This window comes from Ceratosolen solmsi, unplaced genomic scaffold, assembly GCF_000503995.2.
Source record: "Ceratosolen solmsi marchali unplaced genomic scaffold, CerSol_1.0 scaffold1, whole genome shotgun sequence".
NCBI lineage: Eukaryota > Metazoa > Arthropoda > Insecta > Hymenoptera > Agaonidae > Ceratosolen > Ceratosolen solmsi.
In genome coordinates, this window is record NW_011948415.1 from 12,519,451 (window position 1) to 12,545,070 (window position 25,620).

A 25,620-nucleotide genomic window follows, 5' to 3' on the forward strand; every position below is an offset into this window, starting at 1 on the left:
GGAAAGAGCATGTGTTCCGCAGCCATCGATGCGTCAAATACAATCGTGTGCCTGGCACACCAATGGCAGCTACCGCGAGCATAATGTAACTTCACTGGGAATTATGGGGATCGGGATGATGGGCGCGAGACCGTTTGTCAAATGCTCGGGAACTCCGGATTCACGATTGAGATTTGAGTGTGTGCGCGAGCGCGTGTGGAAGTGCGAGAGGGAGGGATTCGTTCGTTAATCCCGATTCGAAGATCGCGAATTTTAGCTACATTATGCGCATACGTGTATGATGATAGGGAGGGGTGTAGAAATGGGAGGCGGCGCTGCGCGTTTATTTATTATGAATGCGGAGGAAAATTAAGTGTACGTGTGATGATGGGGAGGTAGAAGAATTTATGTTTTGTTTACGGAAATGCCCTGTTTGTTATTTTCGGTTAATCCGTTATTTATGGATTCTTTCCTTTCCGAGGCATTGAGCATTCGAACTCGTATGAATTCCTCGCGTCAATAGATTTACTTTTTCATTCCTTAATCTCATAAATATGCTAAATTTGTGACAATCTATCGAAATTTATAAATTTCTATTCTTATTAATTTTATTTAAGCGCGCGCGCGCCTACACACGCATTATTTTAAACGCTGTTCACCGACAGGAGGAATAATAAACAATATAATACGAAATGATTTTTTTGATAGACTTTGTATTGGGGTGGGGAGGTGGCCACTAATGCCAGGCGATCATATGTTTTGAATTATGATATAAAATTTTCTAAATTTACAAACAATGTACAACGAAATAGATCGATCTATTAATTTTCTGCGATCGCGTACGTTACCGCGTCACTCTTGACTTTTATCATTTTTTCAGAAACTCTGTATACACATCTGCAGTGGGCAAACCGTCGAAGCTCACTCGTCCGAGTCGACGTAACGTTGTTTTCCATTGCACCGATAAATAGTCTTACGGAATTGATCGAGAGTAATAACGCTTCCGGCGTTTCTGTGTAACCGACGATGAGCGATCGTTTATTACGCGATATCTGCAATTATGTGATGACCAGTAGAGATCATGCAAGTTGCGGACCTTTTAAGGCCTAAATATAGCACTTGTTTGATCGATGTAATTATATTATTTTGCTGGCCGATATCGTGAAATGCAGCCGAGAAATGCTGTGTCATCTTTACTTGAAAAATTTCTTTGCAATTCAATTTAGTTGGGCTAGCATAAGCAATTCGGTGCTTCGATAATAAATGGGAAAAGCTCAAAAACAAAATAAAAATACTTAATAAAATAATATTTCAGTATTTCGAACATTCCTAATTGTATGGGCGCTAATTATCGGCACTTGTATTATTTATGGAATTTTTCGCAATTATTGGGAATTATTACCCTCGGCCTTAGCAAAGAGATTTCATATTCTTGATAATTAAAATATTTATGTGTATCGGTAGAAAGGGAGAAGAACATTAATACACGATAAAGGCTATTCTATATTATTATTATAGTGTTAGTTTTATGAATTTTAGATTTTTAATTCCTGAGTCGTATAATAAGTAATGTAATATAATCAATGTAATACGACAATTAACATCCACATGCCAATGTAATATAGAATTAATTTCTTTACTTGCTTGTATCGTGCAAAAAATATTTATTAAATAACAAAATTATTAAAGGTTATACTATGAAGGGTCTTTTTTTTTTGTTTTGCTTTTTATTTTTTTTATTTATTTATTTATTTATTTTTTTGTTCTTTTGTTTTTACGAAAGTATATAATTAAGAATGTAATCTTAAATGAATAAGGTGGATAGATATTATATAGCGAGGAAACGTATTAAATAGTCGTCTCGATAACAGTGCCGATAAACTGCATGATTTTACTTGATAATTATCAAAAGTAAATTTATAGGGAGACAGTTCGATTTAAAAGTCTAATAGTAAATTCCATACACTGTAGTGGCTTTCAAAGTATTTTAAGTGAACACTGGTTAAAGAGCTTCCGGTGCATAAATAAATTCATAACTAGTTGGAAATTACCAGGTAAAATTACAGCGTACCTCGGTATTCGATTCTTTAAATTGTTCTTATCCCTCGTTAAATGCAGATGAAAATAGCGAGAGGAAGAGAGGGGGAGAGGGAGCGGTGCGTGTGCGTGCGCGTGCGCGTGTGCGTGTGAGCGAGAGCGACGGGGGGGGGTGAGTGGTGATATGGCGTCTATTGAATGCAGCGCGGGAGAAAGGGAGGAGAAAGGGTTACCAGTGGGAGAGGAAATCAAAAAGCCATCTTCGATCGTTTTAAGCAACCAATAGTTCACGTTTGGAAAACTAATCAGCTTAAAGTTTCCGTATCACCATACCCAGCCGAGGTACACGCGTACTTTCGTTCACGCCCATGCACACATCCACCCACGTACGCTTGAGCGCACGCACGCGACCTATCATGCTTGCATCTGCGCGCACCCCGGAGGAGGACGTCCACGTATGTTAACACTTGAACGGTTTCGGATTACCCGTATAATCCCATTCAAGTATCCGGCGTTTGCCGTTACAAGCCCACTCGACTATTTTAACGCAGTCCGAACGATATTAGCTACCGAGTGACGCCCGGGTAAGCCATTTGCCGTGCCAATGCAAATTCAATCGGAGTAATCCGTCGAAAGCGTGTGGCTTCCTGCTACTTCCGGTCACACTCGTGCCAATCGATTAATCCGTACCTTGAATTTCCCGTCAATTAATGTATTTTCCATGGCAAGTGCCGGGCAACTGGGACAATTACGCCCAGGCAATGGTCCTGGTCATTTTAGCCGGAGCCTCGTTTTACGTAGAAATCGATGCATCGATTAGGATTTGGCGCCAAGTGTATTTTCTTCGTAAGCTAATAAAGTTAATGATCGTATGATTTACTCTTGAGCGTCCCGTTCTATGTGCTGGGCCGGCCACATTTTTCTTCGATTAATGTTGTTGGCGACGAGTTGCGAAAGTGCGACCGTTGCTCGGTGCTCGTTTTTCAGTTTGCCCGAAGGCTTGAAACGTCGACAAGTGATAATTGCGCGTGGCGTGGGTTTTGTAATTGTAATCCTCGTCGAGTGCCCGATGCACCATTTTATTCCCTATTGGGCTTATCGTCGTATTGTTATTGTTAATATTGCATGCGATTAATACGTAATCGCACTGTTAAAAGTATAAATAAGAACTGTTAAGCGAACGTGGAAAATTTTACTCCCTATGAATAATGCACGGTTGAGGAAAAATGAAAATCACGAAGAGTATGAATGGAATTTCATTGCAACGCAATATTCGCGAGTACTTATTTTAAAAATTTAAAGTCCCACTTTTACGAGCAATTAGTATAATTAATTTATTCTTATAATTTTCATGCGACCATTGTTGTTTTGTTTTTGTTTGTTTCGTTTTTAAATCGAGAAACGTAGACAATTGGCCTATTTAGTTATTTTGCGCGAATAGTTGATTGGTAGAAATGATTGTTGACCTGTAGGAGAGAAATCTCGGTGTTTTGAAAAAGATTGGATTTACATTGGGATTCACAAAGTCGCGAACTCCCAGACTCCGTTGCCCTGTTTCTGACATACACGAAGCCAGTTGAATTTGGTTAAACTAAGTTAATCACCGGCTGGGAAATAACAATAGTTCGACCGAAAAGTGACTACACGAATAAATATCTTTTTCGCCGACAGGTCAGCTTGCAGCCGCCGTCGAGGCCAAACTAAAACTCTTTAGAATTGCATATAATTTTAAGCTCGCGGTAATTCAAAGTACGTGAATCTGACGGCATTCTTCGGGAACAGCCGTTACAAAGTTTTTCAACTCTCAAAAAATTAAGATTGCACGAGTAAGCAAGCAGCCCGATAAAACGCGCCCCGGAATTCCACGGGAAGTTTATTATAAAACGTTAACTGACCGAATATCGACGCGGCCAACGCATCCGAGGCATTCGTAATTAGAAAATTCCCTGGATACCGTGGCGCACTTCCATTATTGTTCGCATGGCGCATTTGCGTTTATATCTGTTGGGGAGCCAGAGGGAAAGTGACGTTAGGAAAGGAGGGTGAGGAAGACATTGGCGGTGATGGTGATTCGCGACCGCACCACGATATCGCCTATAGACAATTGTACCTCGGTCGGATTATGGCTGCAGCGTAAAGCCGCGCCTCTAACGAGGACTTTGCGCCATTTTCCTCATCGTAAAGGACGGACGGGCATCGAGGACAGACGCAGTAAGAAGCCAGAGGGAATAGGTAGCCAAGCGGGCAGGAAGTTATCGATCGGCCAAGTCAAGGTGCTTCAACGCCTCCGGCTCCGGCGAGATTGACGTGAAGCAGCGAAAGAGGCGTGAGGCGGGAGGGAGATGTTTTAGAGGCCTCCTGCGTTCCTCCTCGTGGGCGCATTTGGAACGAGGGAGGCACGCAATTGGGGGGGGGGCGGATCAGTGAGCTCGAGGGACTTATTGCCAGGCCGAGTCGAAAATGCGCAAATGTTTGGTTTAGAATGAATAGTGATGAATTCAAATGGCCCATGAATATATCGTTGGCGTGTGCCGTAATTATTTTCGTACGCGTGTTTCCTCGTAATCGACACCACCAACGCATTTCAGTTGTAACGTATCTTTGTTCTTTCTTCTTTTTTCTCGAAAGTAATACACGCACGCACTCGTTCGTTTAATTTCTCTCTCTCTCTCTCTCTCTCTCTCTCTCCCTCACTCCCTCACTCCCTCACTCCCTCACTCCCTCGCTTATGTGTGTGTGTCTCACACAACACACGCATATGTATATGACCACAGTCTGCACTTTATGGCTCAAAACCGAGTTTGCTAGGAGAATAACTGAATAAATATGTTAAAGGGACAGATATAACAGGTAATTTAGCAAGTTTTACGATCTTACGTCTATATAATATTTCCTAGTTTAATATGGCGCGACCCTTTGGACAATGAAAAATTAAAGCATACACTCGCAGCACTCGGTAAATTATAAATGAGCTACACTTTATTTGCTGACAATGGGTATTCGACAATTCTGCATATAAAAGTATAAACTGCATCTCGAGACTCGGTGCAAACGCATTTTGTTATTAATAAGTTTTACGAGATGAACGTACAATTTCCATTCGTCATCAATTGATTTGTCTCTCATTTAATTCGAACGGGCTTAACAGTAAACTATTTAATTGATCGGAATTAGGCGTAGATGTAAAATAATTTGCAGGACCTAATTCTATTAAATTATAATGTAGTTCTTTGGTGTTGGAACACGAGGGACGCCACCAACTTTCAATATAAAAACACTCGTACAGGAATATAAATATAATGTAGTATAGACGTTTATCGAGTAAAAATGTTAAGATTAGGATTTATTGCGTATTTACGAAAATCTCTTTACAAAAATGAGTAAATTAATAAAAATTAAGTACAATATCCTGTCTTGGTATTACTTTAATGCAAAGTACATATACCTGACTCTTGTCCAGCTACTTGAATTGCTTTTGTAATCATAACATTTACCATGTTTACTTGAGAAAAAACAAGGCCTAAAAACAACGGCCTAAAAAGAAAGAAAAAAAAGCATTTTGAATGCTAAATAAATTATAAATACACTTAAAGATACATTAACATTTTCAATATTTTAATGCTACGATAATAGATAAAGCAGATAATTACTTCACATGTTTATTGTTACTGAGAGACTATATTGTCAAGGAATGTAGAATATAGTCTTGTCGGGATAGAGTTTTGTAATATTAATGAAAGTATCGCTCACTCGGATCACGGATATTCGTACAATAAATTATATAACCTATATTGGCACTAGGGATAACGAGCCCACGTAATTGTTATAACAATTTGGGAGAGGATAGGCGGGGAGAGAGCATCTCGATAAAGGCGGCTAATTATCGACTGTAAAGAATAAAGTCGAGGGAAAATTTAAGAACCGAGGGAAACAGTAAGTTAAGGAAATGCTTAAAGTAAACGACGCCCATAAAACTCATCTAACTGTTGTTGACGCTCGTGAAATGAATGCTCGTGCGGGGGAGGTGGAGGCGGCGAGAGTCAGATATATATTGAGATTTCCAGCTAAATCAAGATAAAACCATACGAATTGAGTTATTCAAAAAGGCGGCAAGAGGATCGCGCGAACGCGAGGGTTGTGCGTGTTTGAGCGGCTGAACGGTCGAGCGCATAAAATACATCATTAACTTTCTCCCGTTTCACTCCTACGCATTACGCCAATATTAAAGATAACAGGGGCAATAACGAGGGCATAAATCAGAGTTCAGCCTCGGCTTCAGCTTTCAGGAGTGAATTTCTTACCGATTTAGCCGGGGACCGAAGCTCCTTCCTCGTGCGCGCTTATTCATTGATTTCAGTCAGCGTCCTTGCAACGGCAGACCCGTGAAGGAATTACGGGCGTGCTAATGTGTTGCGAATGTCGGCGGAATTTCCGGCGGCATGGCGACGAGCGGCTGCTTTTTATTAGACGAGAAGATCACGCCGTTACGCCGATAAACGGCCGAGAAGCCTCGCTTTATTAAAACACGTCGGGTGTTCCTTTAGACTTTTGATTTTGATGCTGTTTATTCGCTGGGCTGTATGTCGCTTTATTTCGGTCGCCGTGAGAACAAAAGAGGGGCCGTTGTAGTTAACGGTAACTCGAGCTTTTTAATCGACGTTGCGACACTTTGTATAGATATATGCGTGTTTCTTTATGCGATAGCGCTATTGACTATCCTCGAATGCTAATTTCATTTAGTATAAACGATTGCAAAAACTTGTCCCCGGCTATAGAGAGTCGCGATGTATCCGATGCTTTATGTACTGTTTTTCTGTCTCTACCGTTTGCAATTCTCTTTTATGATTTTATGCAGTGATCGCTTCGTATGCCAGACAGAGATGCATTTTCGTAAACGCATCGTGGGGATAATTTCATTTTTCATTTAAAAACATTAATTCGCATTTCATGTTTGAATTAGCTACGGAAATGTTAAAACTAACTATATAATTGCACGTCTTTTATTGTTTCCTAGAAATTTCAAAGCAGTCGTTAATATCTTGTCTCATCGAACACTCGTAACTTTCTACAATTCTTTTGTGCCCGTTCATTAATTTCTTACTTCCTGCCTTTTGCTCTAATATATTCTCTTTGTTTGATTGGCTTGGTTCAATAAGAAAATAAAAGGGCTTAAATTAGCTGCATTTCGAAAAAGTTTATCCGTATTAACTATGTACGTATGTAATATTAATACGTAAAAATTTCATTATTCAGTACTGTTATCCATATGTTATCCAAAACTTTTCAATATTTTATTTAATTACGAATGCATAATGTAATGTAAAACGGTGATTAAATAGCGCTCGATCGACCTTATTTCATTTTAGAAAATAGTTTATCCTAAATAGTTTACTCTGATATATATAATATAATTCAATATAAATGTAATATACGTATGATGCGTAAATTATCAAAAAATGATATATGAAATATGAAATCAATGTTTAATGAGAGCGATTATGAAAATTTTTCACTTTTAATAATGAGCAAAAACTCTTTACATACAATACGACTTTTTAACGTTACAAATTACAGTTTGAAACGAAAACAAAACATAAAAGAAACAAAAGAAGAAGAAGAAAAATATTTTTACGACTTTACACGAGCGCAAATTCCTTTACGATTTTAAGTTGTGTTGTTGGGTGTTGTTGCATGAAAGTAGATTTGATTGATATATATCATTAGCGGTAAGAAAGGAATATAGTTTAGGCATTTCATTCTAAATGAGTAGACATGTATTGAAAAAGATAAAGTACGTCTGTATAAAAACGGGAGGGCTGGTAGGACAGTATTAGTCAAGATTAATTGACAAACAGTCTTTTATTTTCCAAACAGAATACAACTAAAGCTTGTTCCTTGCGCACGTTCTAAATTTTTTCCTTCCTATTCCGTGGGTCAATTTCCGCCATTCTCAAAGTGGAATTATACTTGAAAAGATCGAGCATGAGTAATCGTTAATTACGAATAGCATGGCACAAGCGATGAAATATATAACGAAGAATTTAAATTAGAACTTACTTCGATTATCAACTAAAAATTACGTGATACGTGCCTATCACGTAAAGAACATCGTAAATCTTCCACCTCTCCCCTCACCCCACCCCACCCCCACCGCCGGTAAATGTACAAAAATCTCAATCGAGTTTATTCATTTTGTTTTTCACTATATTCACTATATTCACATACATTTTGTTAATAAAAGGCACAATCGTCATTTTAATATGGAAATCAAATTTAATAAATGCTGCTCCGCAATCACTCAGTACTCGCGAAGGTATTTTAATTAAGATAACAGGCGAGATAGACATCCATCGTAAGTTAAAACAAGCAAAAGGAATCTCATTGGCAGTACTCTTTAAAGTCAATAAATATAATGCGCAGCGCCGTAGTGAATGTCACAAATGTAAGTCCGGCTAATGGCATTCGAGCTAAACTCATCGGCTACCAAATAAATAAATTTTATCTCGAGATTTCGCTTGCCTGCCTCACGTGCAGCATATCTCTAAGGCTCTATTGACTTTAAACGGGATTCACTTATTGGGCGCAGGTCGCCGCACTCGGGGCTCTCCTTACTTTTTTCATTTCTTTAAACATCCCCCCCCCCATCGTGCAGCCTCTCCTTCGTTTTGCGATCGCGTGTCCGCAGGCGCACGGCATCCAGGATACATTCATATTCGGCTTGGATGGTCTGAAAGTGAATTTCCGGAAACGACGAGATATCGGGGCTCGTTCCTTTCTGCCGATCGATAAGTAATATAAGGAATCTGTTGGAGGCGTCGCTGCAGCCTTCTTCTACCCGCATAATAGCCTCGGCCTTTCTTTCTCGACTTTTTACTCATTTTTATTTTTACTCTTAACGTAATCGGAAAAAGCTATTTGCGCTCGCGACATTTGAGATTTGAAAGGGGACCGAGGGATTTGGAAAAAATCTTATTAGGGCATTAGAATTGTTAAAAGCGTGTTTATGATAGGATCGAATGGAAAAATATGCCATTTAATTTCTACGCGTACTTTATCATGGCGTATAGTTGTGCTTCTGCGATAAGGAAGAAAGAAATCCAAGGGCCTCTTTATTATTTATTTGTAATGAGATTAATTTGTATTGAGATAAAGTGGTGCTCAAGCGAGATGAGCCGCCACCATTTATAATTCGATATGCTATCACTTGATCAGACTTATGTTTTTTTCTGCAAATACATTTCCATTAAATCGATACTTTTATTTGCTATTGTCATGTCTTACTCTCCTTATTATTCTGACAAATAATAAGCGAGATAAAACGATTAGCATCATTAAATTTGATAAATTTCGCTTAGATAATTTTACATAATCTTTCATTTTCGTTAATCGGTGTATTTCTTAATTTTCTATAATAAATAAAAATATAATCTACTACGAGTATAAGCATTTAAGCCTTTATATATAAATTAAATGCATAATTAATTTACGTTCAAAAGAGAAACAAACGTTGCTCTATTTTATTGTACCTGCCGTATATATATATATATATATAATTACTTATATAGTAAATATTTATATACTAAAATAGTTCTCTACTAAATTTAATCGAATTTTGCTAGTTTGTCTCTCCATTAAATCCGAAAATCACAGTGAAATCCTTTTTGCTTTTGTTTTGGAAAAATCTGAAAATTTTTGTTATTGCAATAATATGTGGCATTTCAGTTGCATGAAACCCTGTCATTAAATTTATGTAGCAAATTTTCCGTTTCCTCTCACGATTCTCAGTTTAGAATCGTAGAATATAACCTTTTCGAGATTAAGGCTACTAACGCTCCTCCGTGTACGATCATTTTAGACTTTAACGCGACTCTTCGTTTTTGTCCTTTTTTCCCTTTCATACAAAATTCATATAAATTCTGATATTTTTATCTTGAACTCTATTAATGAATATTTATAATTACTCACTTTATCACACTGTAAAATGTATTATACGTATTTTATACGAAATATATTATACGAAATTTTGTATATAATATTTTTTTTTTCTTTTAATAATTCTAATGATTAAAGTAGAATAATTAAGGAAATATAAGCAAACTATATATGATAAAAGAATACGTGAATTTTACCTGCAGCTGTATAAATTTAACGGATATTGAAAAAGTCTTTTAAATGAAATAAACACTATAGTTTTATGTTAATTCGAAATGTATATTGAATATATATATATATATATATATATTATATTATATTAATAAAGAACATATTTATTTATTAAATAAAAATTTTACGATAGTATCAAACCTTCTTTATACAAGAAATTAATAGCAACACATTTGTTAGATGAAATACTTTCATACAAATTGAGTTTAAATTTCATTACATCTTAAAATATGTAAAATATGAAAAACTATGTAAAGCAAATGTTTTCATATCAATTCTTCGTACAGGCTGTTATAACATTAGCCACTATAATAAAACGTTCGAATATTAAATGTTCTCTTAAGTAAAATAATAATAATATCGATTGGCCAATAGGTTATTTAGTCATATATTGATAAAAAATATTTACATAATTCAATACGTGTTTAAAGAATTTTTTAATTTCATTAAAAATGCAGCAATTTTTATTATAAAACTAAATATCTCGGCTTGTCAACCAACAATTTCAGCGACGAAATATTTGATTATATGATGAAACGCTGACTTATTGAATTGACGAACTTTTCATCGCAATGGAACTGTGAAATAAAGCAGAAACAGGTCGCCGCGAATCCACATAAAGATTGAAAAGACGTCGAGCGTTATGTGTAAGGAAGTGTCGGAAATTTCGCAAAAGAGAGGGCGAGATGATTGCATTGAGAAAAACACTCACACGCACGCGGTTGCACGTAGACGTATGCAGCGGCAGGCATTAAAGGCATCTTAACTTAAGCAACTTTGTCTCAAATTTGGTTTCTCAAATTGCGTAGGAGGTAGTCGCAAGCGTGTACGAAATTACATTGGCCATTGAGGACGAAGGATGCTGTTATATTGGATGAAATTTAACGACATGGACCGGTTGCTCGTAGCCACACTGATGATCGATTTCACACGCAATGTATCCACGAGCGTATACTTACCACATATAAATTCTTGCGAATTCTTGTGAAAGCATGAAAGCGATGGCAATCCTTCAATGTAGACGACAATCGCACTATTCCAGTTAACTTCATCGAATTTCATAATATGCTTGCCTGAAATATCTTGTATATTCGATCGTTATTTTCGCGACTCTTACCTGTAATTTCCCATAGTATTATAGAGAAGTTTTTTTTTTTTTTTTTTTTTTTCATCTACAGCATAATATTAATAATTATTTTTAACTTCGGATTTTGCAACTCTTTTTTATTTCATGATTATTAAAAACTTTACGTCAAGTCTGGGTAATTTAATATGAAACTAGTTTATGACGACTTTCATAGTGCGCTTATCCAACGGGTAATACTCTGGAGTACTAAAATTATATGAAATTTGAACATGTATTTTCAAACGAATTATAAATTTTAACGCTGATCGCTATATTTTTTGACTCCAGTTAAAAAATAACGCATAACTTTTCATTGGTGAAGTTAAATAATCGAGAATAATTACACATTGTAATTATTATTAATGGAAAAATAAAATAAAGCGTAGCGTGACTTTTTGTCTATTTCATACACTCGTACATTTTACCTAGCAATTTTTTAAAAAATTTTTCTGCAAATTATCGCACCGAGTTTGACATTACAAATTCTGTATTTTTAATAATTTTTTTTTTTTAATATTTATTTTATTTATCATAAGAATAATTGTCTAGTTTACGTCTTATTTGCTGTATATGTAAATAAGATATATCTTTGTAAAATGTTCGCCAATTGTTGAACGTAACATCGAAACAATTATTATTCCTATTATGAATTTATAAAATGTTAGATATTATATAGTGAAAAATTCTTCGAACTATCGAATATAAAATTTCAAATACAGCTTACGTAAAGAGAATAACGCATGAATGTTCGAAAAAACATTACCAATTGGCCCAACATGTCTATTATTACATAACAAAATGCAATTGGTAAAGTGTATTTGATTTAAATGATAATAACAATCTCAATATCCTATTATAATCCTTGCTAAATGAAATGATTAAATTCCAATCTTAAAATAGATGTCTCCTCAGAAATATATTGAGTTTATACATATTCATGAAATATTTTTTGTCTTATTTGTTATTAATAAATAAGATCGAAACTTGATCTAATAATTTAACGTTTAAAATGTTTGCGCATGTAGGATTGATATTATGAAAGCGAAACAAGATATTTGCATAAATCAAAGACTCAACATTTTCCAGTCGTTTCTGCGTATACCGAGAAAGATACATACTTCACAGCATAAAAATCAATTACATTTTGTTGTGCATTAATTGCAAGATGTTATCTTTTTATAATTTTTCTTTTTTCTTTTTAAACTGAAAAAGACAGTTTTATTACTAACATTCTTTTTTATAAAGAAATGTGAATAAATTCATTAAAAAAAAAAAAAAAAAAAAAAAAAAAAAAAAAAAAAAAAAAAAAAAAAAAAAAAAAAAAAAAAATTAAATAACAAAAAGTTATAATCCCTATGTATCGATGTATCATATATTTATATAATAAGAATATACGAGCATAAGCATATACATTTTTATCAGTACGGTATTAGAAGAAAATTAATTATCGGAAAAAATGGTTCATTAATATTAATTAGTTAATAATATTTTCACAATTGTAATGCATTTGTAATATATAATACGGTCTTTTATTTTTCAGGTAAGCTTATTTTCTACGCAGCATAAGGCCATTATAATATTTAACTTTAACAAGGTCAGATATTCTTTGTCGCAGACAATTATTTAACATTTAATTTCCCCGAACTGCCAATTCCCTAAAATGTAATTTTTAAATATGAAATTGACACCGCATGATCGTAATTATGATTTATCGCTATTATCCACAATTTATTAAACAGTGAATTGAAAATTGATAGTATAAGAATGCATGTATGTGGTTGTTTGTATAAGAGTTATCTTGTAACGATTTCCATAGTGCTCTCGCGAACAAAAGAGGTGGAACGTCAACAAATTCAATAATGTTTAAGTTTGTTCGTACATAACGTCGTTACGGGTAATTCACCGTAATTTACATAATGCTCTATTCCCCCTTCAATGCACGTCCATCATTATATTTACGTTTTAGAGTAGAACTTTTCTGCTTGCAATTTATTAAGTGAATCCAATCGAGTCATTTAATTTTTTTTAAGAATAATTAAATTTGTTACATTATAAAATTGGATAATTGGGCCGTGAGTGAGTACATAAGTAAGAGCAATAAAATGTCTACTTTTATGAATACAATTTTTCTATGATGAATAAATAAGGTTCTAATCTCAATGATCATCGCAAATATTCGAAATAATTATCCAACTGTATAATAAATAATCGATGTTTAATCTGAAAATATTATAATTTACGTGATACGTATTTTAAAGCAATGTTCTTTTTTATTTATTTATTGTTTTTTATTTTTATTTTATCCAAGATAATTAGTGGTTAAAATAACATATTATCGTATAAGTGTATATATATATATATATATATATATATATATATATATATATATATTTGTTTATATACGTATATGAAATTCAATCCCTTTTATTATTAAATTGATAAATAAATTTAAGTATCAAAATTTATAGTTGTGCAGCAAAGTTTTATTTTTATGACAAAAATATATAAAGATAATTGTATTTAATTTAATCTGACTAAAAAGTATGTAGTTTAAGTTTTCGAACAGTTGGTAATTAAATACTCCACGTTATTATCTCCATGAGTTTATAAATTTTTATTAACTTGAGGGTATCAAAAGCTTTTAAGTACGACTCTTCCGTCTCTATGTGCAGCGAATTAAATTTCTTATTATGGCAAACATAATCAGCTACAAAGATACATGTAACATATCGTGCACATTTATTAGCTCCATTATACGTATACACACACATAATCACAAATCCATCAAAATAGCATATAAAATATCAAAGCACAAAAAAATTTCATATTCAGTTTACATACTATGTTTCTTGTACAAGATTAGCAATGCAAAAATTAGTTAGGTAGATGTAGATAGAAATTCTAGGATATCAGGGAACATATCGCACATTACCTAATCTAAAATCTTTCTAATATTTATAATGACGTCTGGTGCAAAGCGATACATCATTCCTGTTTCGCCCGTGGACACGTGGTCATGAAAAACTCTTAGCTCGTGGAAATACTAAAAAATTAAATCGGAATAAATCTTATAAACCTTGGCATCAATTTTCCTCTAAATGTATCTGCATTTGGTAAAAATGAAATAGCTTAACTTACTTGAAAATAGGTCAAATTGAATGCCATAACAATATAGTATATAACAATTATGCGATTTAGCGAATTTGCAAAAAGATGCTTCAGACGATCGTACATTCGCTACAAGAGGTATATTAATTTAATCATCGATAGTGCGATAAAATTCACCCAACTCTTCAATTACTGTTAATTTTCAACTTGATCATCATTTATATTGCGAGAAAAAGAAAGAAAGAAGGAAAGAAAGAAAGAAAGAAAGAAAGAAAGAAAGAAAGAAAGAAAGAAAGAATAGAAGAAAGTAAGAAAGGATGAAAGGAAGAAAGAAAAAAAAAAGAATAAAGTTTCCTCGTTAGTTATGAAGACAGTAGTGTTGGCAAGTCGAATAAGTAAGCTCAGTTGTCGAGAATAAGTTTCGTTAATGTTATCGCTATAAAGTAATAAGGTGCAATTGTATCGATCAACACATGCCAAGAGCGCGTTATCTATTACCAATCACCAAGAATGTTATCTGATACAGGGTGCTACGTTCATCGGGAATTATTCAAATTAGCATCTGAAAGCTGTAATAATAGAATGGACTCGTCTTCCTCGTGACTGAAGAACGGTAAACTCGTGCAACACGTTCCTATCGCGAACGGAGCGACAACCGCTCCCCGCCAGAGCATTTTACGCCGATAACGAAGAATTGAGTCGGACCAATCGGAATATCGTCCAGCCTCGTTCGGAATCGGGTGACAAGCCACGTTCCGCAATTTGTCTCTTTTAAAGAATCGAGCATATCGTCCGCGCACAAGCTGCGCATTATAATACATCCGACGTCGGCCACTTCCCTTCAATCCCCTCGTTTTGCAAAACGAGCCACGCGTCTTTCTGCCAGAATCACACGCACACGCACGCACGCACGCACGCACGCACGCACGCACGCACGCACGCACGCACGCACGCACGCACGCACGCACGCACGCACGCACGCACGCACGCACGCACGCACGCACGCACGCACGCACGCACGCACGCACGCACGCACGCACGCACGCACGCACGACTGTATACGAGACCGGGGTATTATGATTTTCACAGAAGCACCACATCGTGAAGCTCCTTAGGCTCACGTCCCACCGAGTCTCCTCTCTGTTCGTACTGGGAACGACGTAGCCTCTTACCACGAAATAAGCACCTCCGGCGTACATCGCTAGTCACCATATCTCTCTCTCTCTCTCTCTCTCTCTCTCTCTCAACTTTTTTTCTTCTCTCATTCTTATCGCTTTTATGTTACTTGATTTCTCCTACCTCGTCTTCTATTAATAAGCTAATTGAGCTTCGAACTGGCATTCGTCGACAGTGCAGTGAAACGAGTGATGAATCGAGTAATTATCCGATGCTTAACCGACTCGACAATGTTTCATTGATAATACCTTCCATTATATTTCCTCGTATTTTTCCGATAATATCCTTCTTTCACAGACCTATCGTACGGGAGCATCTCACGCGCAAAACAAATATTTTACATATTCACGTATTACATAATCGCTAAATAATCTCATTGTCACGCGAGCGTCATTTATAATTTACCCTAACAATTAAAACCCTATTATTTATTACATAAGCATATAGTACTAATGACGAGGAATGCTGAATTACATACATCACTATTTTATTAATATCCGCATTATGGAAAAATATCTCGATAATAAAGACTCGGCAATTGTAGCGGTATATATTGCTTAAGAACAAATCGTTTGTATCTTCGTAATTAAGAATCTTAACGTGCAATGCTGTACGTATGGCGTTTAATGTCGGTTTAATTAAATACGAGAATGTAATAAAATAGCAAGTACTGTATTTATAAATATTTTCATTAAATTGTATATTAAAGCTGCTGGATACTACTGATAAATATTTGTATTAAATGTGTCAATACCGAATTGTTTAACTAATGCTCTTCGCTCGAGTTTAAAATATAAATAATAAGTTTTTTTTTTTATATGTTTTGTCGCTCTTTTCCGTCATTTTTCGGCAAAGAATTGCAGTCGTATTGGGAGGACGCCAAGCCGACTAATTAAGTTACTTTGTGCCAAGGCGCGTGTTTAGTAATCGTCGAACAATCGAGTTTCTCCGCCCAACAGTACGTCCAAAGGTGCAATTTCTCTGCCCTTTAATGACGGAATCCCATTCGACGAGTTCTTTCGTTTACTTTGGAAAGGTAATTTCGTTTCCCAAGCACTTTTTTCATCTATACGCAAGGGTTTTGTTTTACTATTAAGTAACTCCAACCTTACAGTATTTTATTAAAATCAACTCGACACTAAATAATAAATCAACTTTCATTGTTATTGTGGTTTGGAAGATGTATCGATAAATATATTTATCTGTAAGTTGTGTAGTGTAGTATGTAAATTGAGCCGAAAGTCCAAAATTCTTTAAAACCATAATATCACATCGATATTTGCTTATTCACGAATTTTTCTCGCGAATTAGAGCATTTCATTTGAAATTTAATATTTTATAATATCCAAATTCATATTTTCAATCGCACGATCATTAATTACAACAAGTTGAAATAAGCTTAAGATGCAAACTGAAGAGAATATTCGAAAGGGAGAATTTTATAGAATAGTGGTAATGCGTTAGATATTTGAGATATTTCTCAAAACATTTACTTTATAAAAGCCTATTTCTATTTGGCTTTTTAATTTCCAATACTTTAATACTATAACATCACTGGTATGTAATTTAATCGTGTACGCGCCGATTTATAATGTTATCTTTGCGCATTCATATTATTTTTTCTACTGTAGCTGATATTCCTACACATTTAGATTTAAATGCACATTGAAACGTACGCGGAGGTTATTTATAAATTATCCTAATAGTTTCTCGACTAAAATTAAAAAAACTAGATGTAATGATGTATGTAGATAAACGGCAAATTCTCATGCGTACACTCATTTCTTATAAATTTATTGTGTAGATACATGGAATATAAATTTATAAAATGGCAGTGTATTTTCTAAATAAATAGTTAAATTTAGAAAGTTGGATGGATAAATTCTCATGCAAAATGTTAATTTAAGTGTAACATTAGATTTTAATCATTTGACGTATGATCGTTAGTTTTAATATCTTCAGAATAGAAATTCTTAAATTGCTGAAAATTCATTCTTGTTGTCCTGAAAAAATGCATATTACATATTATATAAAATATAAATGCCTTAATAGCTGTTCTTCTCCATTTCTGGACGATTTACATATTAAAGATTTTCTAAAATATCACTTATCATTTCAATGGATAAGTAAAAAAAATTAATTGCATTACAATTGGTAAAAAAGATTACGTAATATTATAGTTGAGGAGTTTGAACATAAGTTAATTTATAAGTGACTACACTACTTAATTCTTATTCAATTGTTCCGTTTAAAATTTGATCTTCCTTTCAATTATACATACAGTATGAACCGATCAAATATTTCTTAATGAAAATCCGAATTATAATTATTATGTATTTAAACTACTCGCATAAGATAATCAAATAATAAAATAGAAGATGATTTTTCTTTTTAAATTATAATTATAATTGGAATTTATTCATTATTAATTCACACGACAATTATGTGTTTTTTTATTTTATATTTAAAGATTGTCTATAAGAACGAAATAAAAAAATTACAGTTAAAAATTTAGGACATAATAATTTGATTTTTGAAAAATATTTTTTTTTACTACATAAAAGTAGAATATTCTAAGTTAATTTATTATATTCGTTCGGTGGAATTTCTTCCATTAGTAAGTCTTGTTGAGTGTCTTCAAATTGGAATTTTCTACTTTCATATTTGCTAACATTTAGTTTTATTAATGATTGCCTTTTATGCGTAATAGATCCATTAGCAGTTTTACACCAAATATTCTTTTAACTTTAACAATTAACGAGTATCTTGCAAATTTCCATTTTTTCAAAGTTCCATATAATTATAAATTTTTAATTCGGTAAAACACATGCTATTTGAGTATTACTGAAGTAGTTGTGCAAAAAGTTGATCCTTCATCGATGTTGTGGCATTACTGTAATTTTGAATTGGACTGTTAATTGAAATGCTTTTAAAAGCTTCTAAAAAAGTTTTACACACTTTAGTCGACGAGCGATTGTAAAATTTGCGCTTTTTTTAAATAATAGATGGTAAATTATTAAAAATTGCAAAATACTTTTTATATTTTAAAGATATGCATGAGACATAAAATTGTAATAATATTTTATTTTTATATCGGATTCTTAGGGCTTTTCACTTAGCCGACTACTTATCGTATATTTTACGTTAATTTTACTGATAAGAATGTGAGAAATATTTTATTTAACAAATTTATTATAAAATTTCTTAATGAAAAACCGGTTAAACCTATTAGTTCCTTTAAAAGGGCAAAGACATTCTAAAAGAATAAGAAAAAAAAAACCTATTCAACAATCTCAATAATCCATCTCTTATCCCAACGTTAATAAATAGCATTTATAACATTAGACAAATAAAACTGTCGAGGGGAAAATATTCGAAGTTACATAGGAGAAGAAAATCGCCGGTGATCATTCGATAGGGAAGAAGATCATAATACGAACGATTATAATTAAAAAAAAAAAACAACGAATCGTAATTGCGTAAATACACGGTGTATAATACATGTTGGCGACCAAGAAGCGGCATCATAGAACTTGCATCATATTATCGAAGAATTGAAACGGAAGTGCGATTATAACCTTAATAAGGTTGATGGGACTTGCGCGGACTATTTGAAAAGTCACCCAAGTCGACTCGATAAGTAGTTTCTTAGGATAAAGTCGACGACAAGTGCGACTAAGTACGCCAACGAGTGCTGCAAATACTGGCTTTCTCGTTATTAACGTTCTTCATACTTCACTAGACCGACAATCACTGTGTATAATAATAACTTAAGTCGAACAAAAGCCCTACGATACTTGTCGAGAAGCTATTATAATATCGAAGTCAGTGAAAACTTCAAAGGGATCGGACCAGAAGTCAAGATTAATTGTAAGCACAGTTAAAAATATACATCACTCGATTACGGATTTACTCATGCTCCTTCCATTACTATATTAATTGAATATTCGAATATTGTAATAATTATCGTCTTTCATTATCCAATGTACAATTAGTTTAAAAGTATGACATTTCGTAATCTCTATATATTAATTTGAAAAACCAGTAATAGCCATTTAATGTCTTTGTGATAGAATATAAAATATCATTTCTTAATACTTTTTCAATTTATAATATTATGAAACTAGAGAGATTGCATGTAATTTTTTATGATAATGAAGAGAAGTATGATTAATGAAAATTTCCTAACATAAAAATATAAAGCTCATTAATACGTTTTTTTTTTTTTCGACTATTATCAAATAAACACTTCATAACCTTTATAATATAAATTTTCAACAATTGAATTAAATATCGATCGAAATATTGCCTAGATCATTATGTATATCACTTTGTATACATATTTTAAAATCGTTTTACATGATTCCTCCAGCAACTTAGATAAAAACTCATTTAAGTAAGTATTTGAATTCGTTAAGATATTGAATAAAACTTAAATGGAGATGAAGGATTATTCGTCGATATAAAATTTTTGAATAAATATCGTATAAAATTCGTGTTTATTACACTTATGGAGAAACTAACATTTGAGAAATTACATTGCGTTAAATTATTGTTTCTTTAAATTGTTCCTATATTTTTGTGTGTGTGTGTGTGTGTGTGTGGGTGGGTAAGAATGGTGGGTGAGTTAACTCTCTACTCTAACGTACTCTAACATTACTATCTTTTTGATATATTGAGCAGTTCTTTCTACTATCCAGTGACGTTATATTATAGACGTGTTATTATCCATTTATATAGAAGCTTGGTAATGAAAATTAAGCTGTTTAGATGTTAATCCATGATCTATGCAACCAACATGCCGTGTGTTTCTCGTGCCTTTTAACAATGCTTTCTCTTCGATACTCTGGCATTTTACCTTATGAATATGAAGGTGATATTAAGCATCTTCGCAAGACACATTTCTACTTTCTTTTGTAATTTTAATACACCATTGTTCCTATATTGGCATAGAATTCGATAAATCATCGGTACATCCTCAATGCTCTTGATCGATGTAGCTAGTGTTTATGCGTACTTTGCATATCACCGTTTACTCACGAACAGCTGCTCGGTACACGACAATTCTTTCAAGTTATTACGAGGAATGTAGAATTGAAAGGATGATACATTCGTCGTGACATTTTTACGATGACATTTTAGCGACACTCGCCATTTTACCGATCGGAAATAAAGAATTAAAAACGACGATTTTATCGCTTATAAGTTATACGAATTAGCTTGTGCGTATACAAGTGGTAATATTTTAATTTCATTAGGTCACATTTAATTGAAGAAATATAGTATTAGGAATCTACTGTATTATAGACATTATTACAACTTTTGTAAATAGAATTTTTTGTAAGATAATTAATTTTAAATTGAAAATTCGGAGTTTATAATTGGATTAGAAGTACGTTAAATATTTTTGTACTTAAAAGAAAATGGATGAGACATAATTTTCGTTAATTAATTATAAACGTGAAAAACTCGACATATTATTTTAATAATATTAGTAATTCTTATGAATTGGATGGGAAACTTTTAACAGGTCAGCAATCCGCACAAAACGGAGATGATATGTTATGTCAAGGTCTTATCGAAGCGAACAGGAGTTGTATGCAAAAGATATATATATATATATAGGGTCGAGGGAGATCCAGAGTCACCCTGGTAATGAGAATTGGGAATGTTCGAGAAGACTGACTCTTGAAAGATAAGCTGAATGAGTTAGCTAAGAAGGGAGGAGAATGAGCTTGAAGGAGCCACTAAAGAACAAGACAGGCGTCTTGTCTTATCCTCGAAATTGTCATCTCGTACTCTGGTCCAGATGAGCCACAATCTAGACACGGGGGAAACGTAGTTACCCGATACCATAGACAAAAGATGAAGAGATTGGATAATATTCACATGGGCCCACAAAGTTTCACGTTGTTGTAGTTGGAGTGAGGGTACCGAGAGTCATACCCTACAACAGAGAGTCGTCGACGTTATAGTAGGAGTAGTCAAGTAGGCAACGCATGAAGCCGGATCATTGACACTATCATATCATCTCTCTCTCACTCTCTCTCTCTCTCTCTCTCTCTCTCTCTCTGTTATTCAGTATTTGCACGTAATTACGAAAATATTCACTGTGTATACGTATAAACGTGTATCGAATGATGCAAAAAGACACGGATAAATTACGTTCAACCGAATTAGGGGTGGTCCCTCTGTCAAATATTTATGTATACTTGTTATTTTTAATAACTAAAATGATAATGTCGCTATATATTACGATAACGACGCCCACATCTTTGGAATCTCTGCAGATATCGATGCTCAGATTCGGAAGCCCAAACGTCATATTACAAACAGTTCAAATAAATATTACAATTATAAATTTTTATCATAAACATACGAAATATCCGTGATAAAAGTCAGAGTGCTTTGATAAAGTATACAAGTTACCCTGTACATTTAAAATTGCTAAAGCTTTAGTACGCACAATTATGTTATCCGCGAACTACCATTAAAATAAAGCGTTGCGATATTTACCAAAGAAGACTTTCGCTGCTCATGTTGTTGGGACGTCCACACAAAGATACGTTGCAATATGATAGACCAAACTGACAATGAATTATAGATTTTCCATTTCCCGTTGCACGATTTCATAATTCATTCAAGCAAATGTACTTGTGCCATAAACATTCGCGGGTGCAAGTGAGTCATGGTCCCGACATTTGCTAGCCACTTGAATAACCGCTCCATTGATAAAAGAGTAATTGAGAAGAAACAACGATCGAACGTGCATCTTTATACCGAACAAAATTCATGGATAATGTTAGTATTTCAAGGATATATTGTAACAAGTAACCGAGTACCGTGGCTCCAAGACTTTCTTTATTTACTTGCCGTCGAACGCAGAATTATTGAGCGACTGTGCTGAGTATTTACATTTTCTTGTAATTTTCGAAAGGCAGCACCAATCTTTCGTCGATTAAATACTCACTCGTGTTTCGTCCACTAAATACGAAATCTCATTTAATTATTAACACATGACAATTACGAGTCGAGTCTTTTGAGTTGTAGTCCGAGATCCAAGACAGTAAATCCAAGCTAACCAGCCGAGGGGGAAAGAAAAAAAAAAAAAAAAAAAAAAAAAAAAAAAAGAAACGAAAAGAAAAGGGCGCTTAGATTTCTCAATAAGCCATTTACAAATTAAATAACCAGTTATGTGCACACTTGAATACATAAGTTTCGTCTAATTTGGCATCGCACCCTTCGTCTCCACTCTAAACGCATTATAAAATGTCATCAAAATTCCATTCGAATAGGCTTTAAACAATCCCCGAGCTTCTCTAACTCGTGAAAATAAAGTTTCGTTGAAGTGATGATATATTTCGCGTATTACATTTTTCGTTACCATTGCGATAAGAATAATACGGATGCGTCTGTTGCGCAGATGTAATAATATACGTGGGATGAGATGCGTTAATTTCAAGTTGAAAAGTGCGTGCACGTAAGAGAGCAGCAGTCCATTCCTCTCAATACGACAATAAATACATGTAGAACGAAGTTGTTAATTTTCGTCTCGTCTTGCTAGTTAATTTCTCATGCAAATTTTATGAAATATGTGTGGGTTGGGTACATCGCTAGTGCCACGACAAAAACACACTCTCACCCACGTATGTCCAAATGATTTCGAGTTTTATACTTCTTTTTATCGAAGAGCGGAGAATCATTCTCTTCTTCTTCTTCTTCTCTCTCTCTCTCTCTCTCTCTCTCTCTCTTTTCATTTTATCGTCTTAAGGACGCAATCTTTTAAAGCTGTTCTTTATTGCCTTAAATTTAATTCTTCAGTAAAGGAAAAGAAACGAAAGTACGCGTATCGCATTATTGTGAAAAAAAAAGAAGAAAAAAGAAAAAAAAAAAAGAAAGAAAGAAAAACTATCGTTGTAATCCTGTTATGAACTTTTAAGCTTTTACGATTGGTATAATAGCTAAAATTGTAAATTATCTTGTATGCGCGCGGTGATGATTTATGTTTTGAGACAATTAGAAAAACTTGAATGTGCCCTCAACCATTTTAATTCGTTTTGAAATATCGTTATAAAATAGCAACAAGAAATATGCCTCACGACTGAAATTTATCATATGATTTAGATAACATGATCGAGGAAATTTTCATTCCACGGCATTTTTAAGCCAAGCAAAATTGGAGTTTGTGATTTTTCACTTTTGACATAAATTGCTTGCGTATGAAGATTTGTTACAAAATGTTTTATAATATCGTTACAGTTATAAAATAACGATTAAATAATGAAATTACAAGTAATGTTAAAATTTTGTCGTTATTATAATTAAGCATTTAGTTTTTACGATCAATTAAAATTTTAATTGTTAAATTTAAATTTATTAAAACTCATAAAAATATTTTAACATTTTTTAATAACAATTATCATTTACACTTAATTGGATAAAAAGAGGTTATATACATATGTATTTTTTTTTTATTATTTTTTTTTTTTGTTTTTTTTTGTTTTATTTAGTTCTCTTACTCAGTATGTATTTAAAATTTTAACTTAATTTACTATGCAAGGCAAATGTAGCTTCATAAACAGAATTATTTATTTACTATTAAAACTTTACTCAAGACTTTAGTCTCGAGCCAGTTAATAATTTTGAGTAAATTATAGCAAAAACATTAAAGTTACTTTACTCTAGAACGATTTTTTACATGCAATTTCATCAATACGCGTTGTACACGAATGAGCTTTGTTTGTTTGTTTGTTTAGTTTTTGCTTTTGTTTTTCATTAGCCTACTATTTGCGCATTTTTAATTTTACATTTACAAGCGACTATATAAAATAAAAAATAAAAAAAAAAAATATATATATATATATGCATCTGAAAAACACATGGAATAACGTTAAAATGCTTTGCCGTTAATTTCAATTTTATGGATTTAAATTATAAAGCACTTTCCTCTTGTACAGGTAGTCGTGATTTAATTTATTCTACGTCTAGCGGTTTTCATAAATTTTTGCTCCTCTGTCAGATTCTATAATATCAATTTTTACCAATTTGTCAATCATACAACTAATATGAGCTGACATTAATCGAGCGAACCATTGCCAATCATTATGCGTACTATGGGAGCATTAGTTTATATAACCATAAATCGAGTTAGCGTGAAAGGGAATATAAAACTTTCAGAGGATTTAAATATCAATAATACTTACTTTTCCTCATAATGCCATTATAATACAATTGATGTTATTTATATTTAGTTATTTATGCATTTGTAACCCTTTAATCATCAGATTTGATAAAGATATTTAAAATATTTTATACTTTATATCGCACGTTTTTACAGTGCGTTAATACGTTTTTTCTCAAAATTTATCTTAACGCAGCGCTACGTTGGAACACTGAACAAATTCAACATTGATGTAAATTTCCAATTGAATACGCCCGTAAGAGCGCTATTTTCTATTTTCTTTTCCTTTCGTTTTATTATTGTTATTTTAATTTTTGTAATATATTTTATTCCAATCAATTTCTTACTCACTTTACTTTCTTTTACTGGCGCACGTCACTTGGTTGCCGGTATTCGTTCAACATCACAACTCGTCACACTAAGATCGTGGTATTTCCGGTACTTTGTGCCTTGCTCTTGGATTAAGCAATAACTCTATCTCTCTCTCTCTCTCTCTCTCTCTCTCTATCTCTCTCTTTCTCTTTCTTTAGCTGTCTTTCACATGCTCAGTCGCTTTTTCCATGACTAAAGCTTACGATGTTGATACCGGATGACGAGAAAAGTAGATAGTGGTGTGCGTGTTATACCTTCTGCTTCTTACTGCTCTTCCGCATTTTTTCTTCTCTTTTTTACGTGCCTCCGCCCTGCGTATTTTTCCACTTCAATACGGTTACTTGGCGGTGGATAGCGGCCCTTCATATTGTTTTTATCGCCGCTCATTTATGCTGCGTGTGTGTGTGTGTGTGTGCGTGTGTGTGTGTATGTGTATGTGTGTGTGTGTGTGTGTGTTTTTATTAATATGCACGCACAT

The 25,620-nt window shown here is 33.7% G+C and overlaps 1 protein-coding gene across 1 annotated transcript in view; it reads left to right on the top strand.

Annotated features, from left to right (window-relative positions):
- LOC105368896 (neogenin-like) overlaps window positions 1–25,620 on the top strand; it is a 105,078-nt gene that overhangs the window by 18,174 nt on the left and 61,284 nt on the right.